The sequence below is a fragment of the Elephantulus edwardii genome, unplaced genomic scaffold (genome assembly GCF_000299155.1).
Source record: "Elephantulus edwardii isolate Elephantulus edwardi_28Jun2011 unplaced genomic scaffold, EleEdw1.0 scaffold00432, whole genome shotgun sequence".
Classification (NCBI taxonomy): Eukaryota; Metazoa; Chordata; class Mammalia; order Macroscelidea; family Macroscelididae; genus Elephantulus; species Elephantulus edwardii.
The window spans coordinates 606,167-613,379 of NW_006400182.1; the positions used below are offsets into that span (position 1 = coordinate 606,167).

At 46.8% G+C, this 7,213-nt stretch overlaps 1 pseudogene; it reads right to left on the minus strand.

The window, feature by feature from the left end:
• Positions 1-4,512: 4,512 nt before the first annotated feature.
• LOC102847321 lies at positions 4,513-5,751 on the minus strand (annotated as a pseudogene).
• Between the last annotated feature and the right edge of the window lie 1,462 nt (positions 5,752-7,213).

Genomic DNA, 7,213 nt, shown 5'->3' on the forward strand with positions numbered 1-7,213 from the left:
GTACATAGGGTCGCTATGAATCGTAGGTGACTCGACGGCACATAACAACAACAACAATAATGCATAGTTGGTTCTTGTAGATTTCTTTTCTTTTCCCCTTCAATTTGAACTTGCATATGCGTAATTGCTCATCTGATCCACAGTTCACCCCTGGCCTAGTTTTGACTGCCAATATTGAGCTTCTCCAATGATTTATTCCATAGTTATAGTCAATCTGAATCATATGCAGTCCATCAGGTGATATCCATGTGTAAAGATGTTATTTGTATCTTTTACAAAAGGTATTTGCAATGAATAAATCATTGAAAATACAAAATTTGATCATTCTATTTCCAGCTTCATTTCTATCACTAAACCCATACTTTACAACTGCTATTCCTTCTTCACTGTTTTCAACTTTTGTGTCCAGTCACCAATTATTAATACATCTTAATCACATGCTTGGTCAATTTTGGACTGCAGGATTTGGTAAAAATTCTCAATTTCTTCCTCTTTGGCTTTAGATGTAGGAGCATATGATGAACAAATTATTCAAGAAGCTGGAATTTAAGAAGAGGTGTGTGTCATCAGGATTGGAGGGAGGCTCATTGATAACCTATGTTACATAGATGACACAACCTTGCTTGCTGAAAGAGAAGACTTGAAGCCCTTGTTGCAGAAATTCAAGGAATGTAGCCTTTGATATGGATTGCATCTCAATGTCAAGAAAACAAAGATTCTTACCACTGGAACAATAGACAACATCATGATGGATGAAGAAGAGATTGAAACTGTCAAAAACTTCATCTTACTTGGATCTACAACTAACACCCTTGGTATCAGCTGTTAGGAAATAAAGAGATGCATTGCACTGGGGAAGTCTGCAGTTACAGACTTTCCAAATTATTGAGGAGCAATGACTCAGACCACAGTCTTTCTGATCATTTCGTATGTATCTGAGAGCTGGACAATGAATAGGAGTGACAGAGGAAGAATTGATGCCTTTGAGCTGTGGTGCAGAGAAAAGCACTGAACATCCTGTGGATGGCTAAAAGAACAAATCAATATGTCTTGGAAAGGATGCAGTCAAGTTCTCTTTGGAGGCAAGATGATGAATCTTCACCCCACATATTTCTGGCACGTTGCTTGGATGGCCTATTCATTAGAAAGGGACATGATGCTTGGAAGGGTGGAGGGTTGGTGAATTGACCAGGTGAATTGACATGGTGACTGATGCAATGGGCTCTAGTGTGTCAGGAAGTGTGAAGATGGCACAGGATAGGACAGGGTTCAGGTCTGTTATTCATGGGGTCACTATGAATTGTACTAGACTCAACTCAACAGACCTGATATTGTATGTATACGTGATAAATTTTTCTATCCATTCATTTGTTGATGGATAATTTGGTTGTTTAATTCTACTAGTTATTATGAATAACCCAGGAGGCAGAGAGGGGAAGAAAGAGGAGTCCAGGTGGGCAGAACAGGGGCTAGCCAATACAGAAGCAACTCGCAGGAAAAACGTTGCCCTGCCCACAGGTACAAAAGGCCCAAGGCTGTGCCTAAGGCGCATCTGATACAGACCATGGTCTTTGCAATCACTTGTTATACATCAGAGAGCTGGACAATGACTAGGAAGGATAGAAGGAGAATTGATGCCTTTGAGCTGTGGTGCTGGAGAACAGTATTGACTATACTATGGACTGCCAAGAAAACAGATTCTTCCTGGAGAGGGTTTAAACAAGGCTGCTCCTTGGAGGCAAGGATCCTGAGGCTTCATCTGACATACTTTGGACATGTTGTAAGGAGGGACCAGTCCTTGGATAGGGACATCATGTTTGGGAAGGTGGAGGGACAGTGCAAGAGGAGAAGACCCTCTATGAGGTAGATTGATTCAGTGAGTGGGGTAATAGCAATGAGTGTGTCAGAGGCAGTGCGATTGGCACAGGATAGAGCAGGGTTTAGAGCTGTTGTACATAGGGTCGCTATGAGTTGCAAGCGACTCTACGGCACATAACAACAACAACAACAACATTATCAGTAAACAGGGTTTTGTCATCTGCATAATGCAGATTGTTGATGAATCTTCCACCAATCCTGATGCTACACTTCTCCTCTTACAGCCCAGCCTCTCATATAATCTGTTCTGCATATAGGTTGAAAAGGTATAGGGATAGGACACATCCCTGGCATATATCCTTCCCAATTTTGAACCATGCAGTGTTTTCTTGCTCTGTTTTGACGACTGCCTCCTGCTCCAAGTATAAGTTTCGCATTAGAACGATCAAGTGTTCTGGGATTCCCATTCTTCTCAGAGTCAGCCACAGTTTGTTATGATCAACACAGTCAAACACCTTTGCATAATCAATGAAACATAGACATTCCTCTGGTATTCCTTCCTTTCAGTGAAGATCCATCTAACATTAGTTACAATATCCTTCGTACCATGACCCCTTCTATGGCAGAATCTTGCTTGCGTGTGATATCAATGATACTGTTTGATAATTTCCACACTCTGTTGGAATATGGCTTGAGACTCAATATCAAGGAGACAATTGGCCACTGGGCCAGTTGACAGCATCAGGATGGATGGTGAAGAGATTGAGATTGTTCACAGCTTTAATTTGTTTGGCTCCACAGTCAACACTCTTGGCATCAGCAGCCAGGAAATTAAAAGACATATTGCGATGATAAAGTCTGCTTTTAGGGACCTCTCCAAAATACTAAAGAGCAACGATGTCACTCTGGAGACTAAGGTGTGCCTGAAACTGACTATGGTCTTTACAGTCACTTGCTATGCATCAGAGAGTTGAAAAACGACTAGGGGTGATAGACGGAGAATTGACGCCTTTGAGCTGTGGTGTTGGAGAGGAGTATTGAATATACCATGGACTGCTAAGAAAATGAACAGGTCCATCCTGGAAAGGGTTAAAGCAGGCTGCTCCTTAGAGGCAGAGATTCTGAATCTTCGTCTGACATACTTTGGAGAAGGACCTCATACTTGGGAGGGTGGGGGGACAGCGCAGGAGAGGGACACTTTCTATGAGGTGGATTGTTTCAGCTACTGGGGTAATGTGGGAAGGTGCATCATTGACAGTGAGATTGGCACAGGATAGAGCAGGGTTTAGGGCTTTTGTACACAGGATCGCGATGAGTCTTAGGCAACTTGATGGCACATAACAACAATAGCAACATTGTGAATAATGCTGTGATGAATATAGATATGTGTGTACATTTGGTTTTATTTCTATCATTTCATATCTCTTATTTCTCCATGATATATACCTAGTCAATGGATTATTGCTACTCTTTTTCAAATTTTTAAAGAATATTTTCACACTTGTTGCACCATTTTAGTCTCACAGGCAGAATAGAAAGGCTTCAATCTCTTCACATCTTTACTAATAATAGGTTTCGGAACTCCCATTTCCTTCACACATCTGTTTAGTTTGCATAACTATATATCCAGTTGTGAATACCATTAATTATTGCTATAATTGCAAGGTTATATGTGCAAAAGTATTTATTGTTTGAATTCTTGTGCTTCTCTAAGTGTCTTCCTTTGATTTGATCACATTGTGTTGACCTCCATGTTATTGCCTTTCCATTCATCCAAGGTCATACATGCCCTCTCTCTCCCTAGTGACCTAGCTTACCTTCCCCACCCATTCCTGGATAACTATCAAAGAAGGTTTCTGTCTGTATGTAGAGTTTTTTCTAATTACCATAGGGTCAGAACCAACACAGTCGACCCTTCAGCAGGCTGCAAATCACCTGGGAGGAGATTGCTCATCTTTTTTTCTACAGAGCAACTAATAGATTCCCTCTCTTATGTTTTCTGGGGGGTTTTTATTTCTTGTTTTCTTGGATAGGTTTTCTAGGGGCTTTTCTCCCTTAGTTTGCAAATGTAATTTCTTTTTAAACTGGACATCCTAAAACGGACTTTGGAATTCAAACCACAGATTGCTTAATGACAAAGTTCACAAGTGTGTGAATCCGAAACTCACCCAAATCTTGCTGAGAGTTGCATTATTATTCACATTATACGCTGTTAATTTGGAGACTGCACACAGAAATGTAGGAGTTTTCATTTCATTTTTGCAAGCCAAAGCATGTGTCATCCCCCAAACCTGTCTTCCTAGAAAAAATCTTGGACTGGGGCTGAGTGATGACTGTAGAGTTCCCACACTTGTCCTAATTGATGTCTTGTTCTTTGTTCTCTTTTATCCATGCGTCCATTCCACATGGAGATCCTTGCTCTAAAAGAACTCCAGTATGTCACTTTCCTGTCAGGACTGTAGCAAATATCATTCAAGTAATTACATTAATGTAACAATGTTGAACTTGAACAAAGTATTGGAAACTAGACATTCATGTGAGAGTGAGGTCTCTCGTCTTCTTAACACCTGTACCTTCTCCCTCCCCCTCTCACTGCCATTACTCTTTTTTTTCCCCCTGTCTCCACACTGACTTTATTGTTGGGGGAGGGAACAGTGGCTCCTTGACACTGGTCAGAGGTGAGGAGCGTGCAGCTCAGCTGTCGCTGGGCAGGGCAGGCACGCTGGCCAGGGCAGACAGCAGTCGGGTATATATGTCAATCCCGCGGAGGAACACGGCCTCATGTAGTCGTTCATCATGGTCGTGCAGCAGCACCGGTGTGTGGTTCATGGGTGAGAAGCCCAGGGCTGGGACTACCACGGCGCGGATATAGCGGCTGTCAGTGGCAGCGGGAAAGATCTCAGGCTCCAGAGTGAGGTTCATGTCCTTGCAGACCCCACTAAATGCTGCCCACCAGGGGTCTGAGTTGTCAGTACGGGTAATTCGGGGTTTGGTCCACTTCTGAGCAAACTCGAAGGTGACCCCCTCGCCAGCCGCCTGGCACCAGCTCTGCAGCTGCTCCTCGAAAGCCTTCAGGTCCACGTCAGGTGCCACACGGAAGTCAAAGCTGGCACTCATGGTGGCAGGTACGACGTTATGGGCCACGCCGCCCTCCAGCTTAGTCAAGTTCACTGAGGTCACAGCTCCCAGCTTCAGGTGGGGATTGGTCTGCAGCCTCTGTCTCTCCTTCTCCCGGAAGGCCAGGATCGAGCTCACAACTTTGTGCAGCTTCTCCGCTGCCGTGCCCTCGATGAAGCGTGAGCCGTGGCCAGGCTTTCCGGTGCTTGTGACCCGCACCCACCAAGGGCTCTGCTCACTGTAGAAAACAGTGAAGGCGCTGGTGGGGTTGGCCAGGCCCTCATCCAAGGCAAAGCCAGCCTTCAGGGCCTGGAACTCAGGTCGCTGCACAAAAAGTTCCATACCTCGGTGACCCCCGACCTCCTCATCTGGCACAAAGGTCATATGAATAGTTCTGGGGAAATGGTGACCCTCAGCCTTCAGCCTCCTCACAGCCTACAGGTACTGGATACTGACACATTTCATGTCCTGGGCGCCTCTGGCATAGATGTAGCCCTCAGCATCCTTGAAGGCTTCGAAGGGGTCATGACTCCAGTGCTCCTTGAAGACAGGAACCACGTCCGTGTGGGAGTTGAGCAAGAGGGAGGAGAGCTTGGGGTTGGTGCCTGGCCAGGTCAACACTGTCACCACACGGCCAGGTGCCACCTCCACTTTCTGACAGCCCAGGCCCAGCTGACGGGCTCTCTCCTCAAGGAAGGCCACAGCAGCCCCATAGTCAGGCTCAGGCTGGACAGTGCGGATGCGCAGGTACTGGCGGAAGAGTGTCACTGAAGGATGCTCGTCCTCTGGGGTCTTGCTGGCCATGGTGCTTCGCAAGGAGAGCTCGTCCCGTCCGGCGCTGGAGACCGCCTTCGCTCCGCGGCGCCCACCCTGGACTGTGACCGGGACTCAAAGTACTGCGCGGTCGCGGGCTCAGACCCGCCCCGGCCCGCCCACCACGTGGCTGGACCGGGGGCGTGGAGCAGGGGTACGGAGAGCCGGGGCCCCTTCTGGTCCCAGCGCGGGCACCCAGCTCCGACTCCGGGGCGCGGAGAGGGTCAGTGGCGGCTCGGATCCCGGACCGGCCGCGCGCACGGCCCCCGCGGGCAGCCCCGGCCTGCTCCCCGGTGCGTGGCCCGCCAGCCCCGGCCCTGCAGAAGGGAGGTGAGTCCGGGCTGGCGCCATTACTCTTAAGCTCCACTGTGGTTTCAAGTCCTTCATATGTCTTCTTTGCCCTAGCTGTGCATTCACTTCACTGAACTTCTCTGAATTTCCTCTTACCTAAGCCTTCTTGAGACCTATTCCTTCTCACTTCATTCATGCTCTACCTTACCACGACTAAGCTGCCTCTAGACCCCTCTCCTTCCAATATCTTCGTTATACACACTGCTGGATCTTCCCATATTCTTCATTCCTATGCAAGGTTTTCTAATTTATACCCATTAAATCCTCAAAGACCACACGAGCACTGTCTCCTGACCATTTCTGCCTTTTTCTCCCCCAACCCACAGTTGTAGGGTTTATCATTGAAATAGTTTGGAGAGTGGGGGAAGCAAAGAGCATCATACAATGCAAGTACGGATGCAATCCAGCATGCCTAAGTCAGATCAACAAGGCACAGTTCTTAAACTAATGGGAATGCCGGTTCAGGTCTGTAGCACAAATGCAAGAAGCATTTGGCTTCCTCAATTGTACAGCAAACCCTGTCTCAGAGTAGTCACAAGTCAGCTTTTCCTTCAGTTATCCAGCAAGCAAAACCTTCAACTCTGGCTTTATCTCCAGGGTTCCTCTGGAGGCTGTGGCTCTGCTGTGACGAGAACCTCTTGCCTCTTTTGAACTCATATCTTAGAGTTCTCCAGACCCTCTCCATACCTTTATGCTTCATAACTTGCCTCCCACTTGGCCTTTTCCAACTTTCACCCCTCACACCTGGACCCTCACCACATCCTTCGCTTTGGCATTTATCCTGAAGTAAATCACTCAAATAGTTATTTGTCCCCAAATGATGTTGTTGTTATGTGCCGTCAAGTCACTTGCAACTTCATAACGACCCTATGTACAACAGCTCTAAACTCTGCTCTGTCCTGTGTCAATCTCATTGTCTCCAACACATTCATCCCTATTGCCCCAGTCACCGAATCAATCCATCTCATAGAGGGCCTTCCCCTCCTGCGCCTGCCCTCCACCCTCCCAAGCATGATGTCCTTCTCCAAGGACCGGTCCCTCCTTACAACATGACCAAAGTATGTGAGATGAAGGCTCAGAATCCTTGCCTCCAAGGAGCAGCCCGGTTTAATCC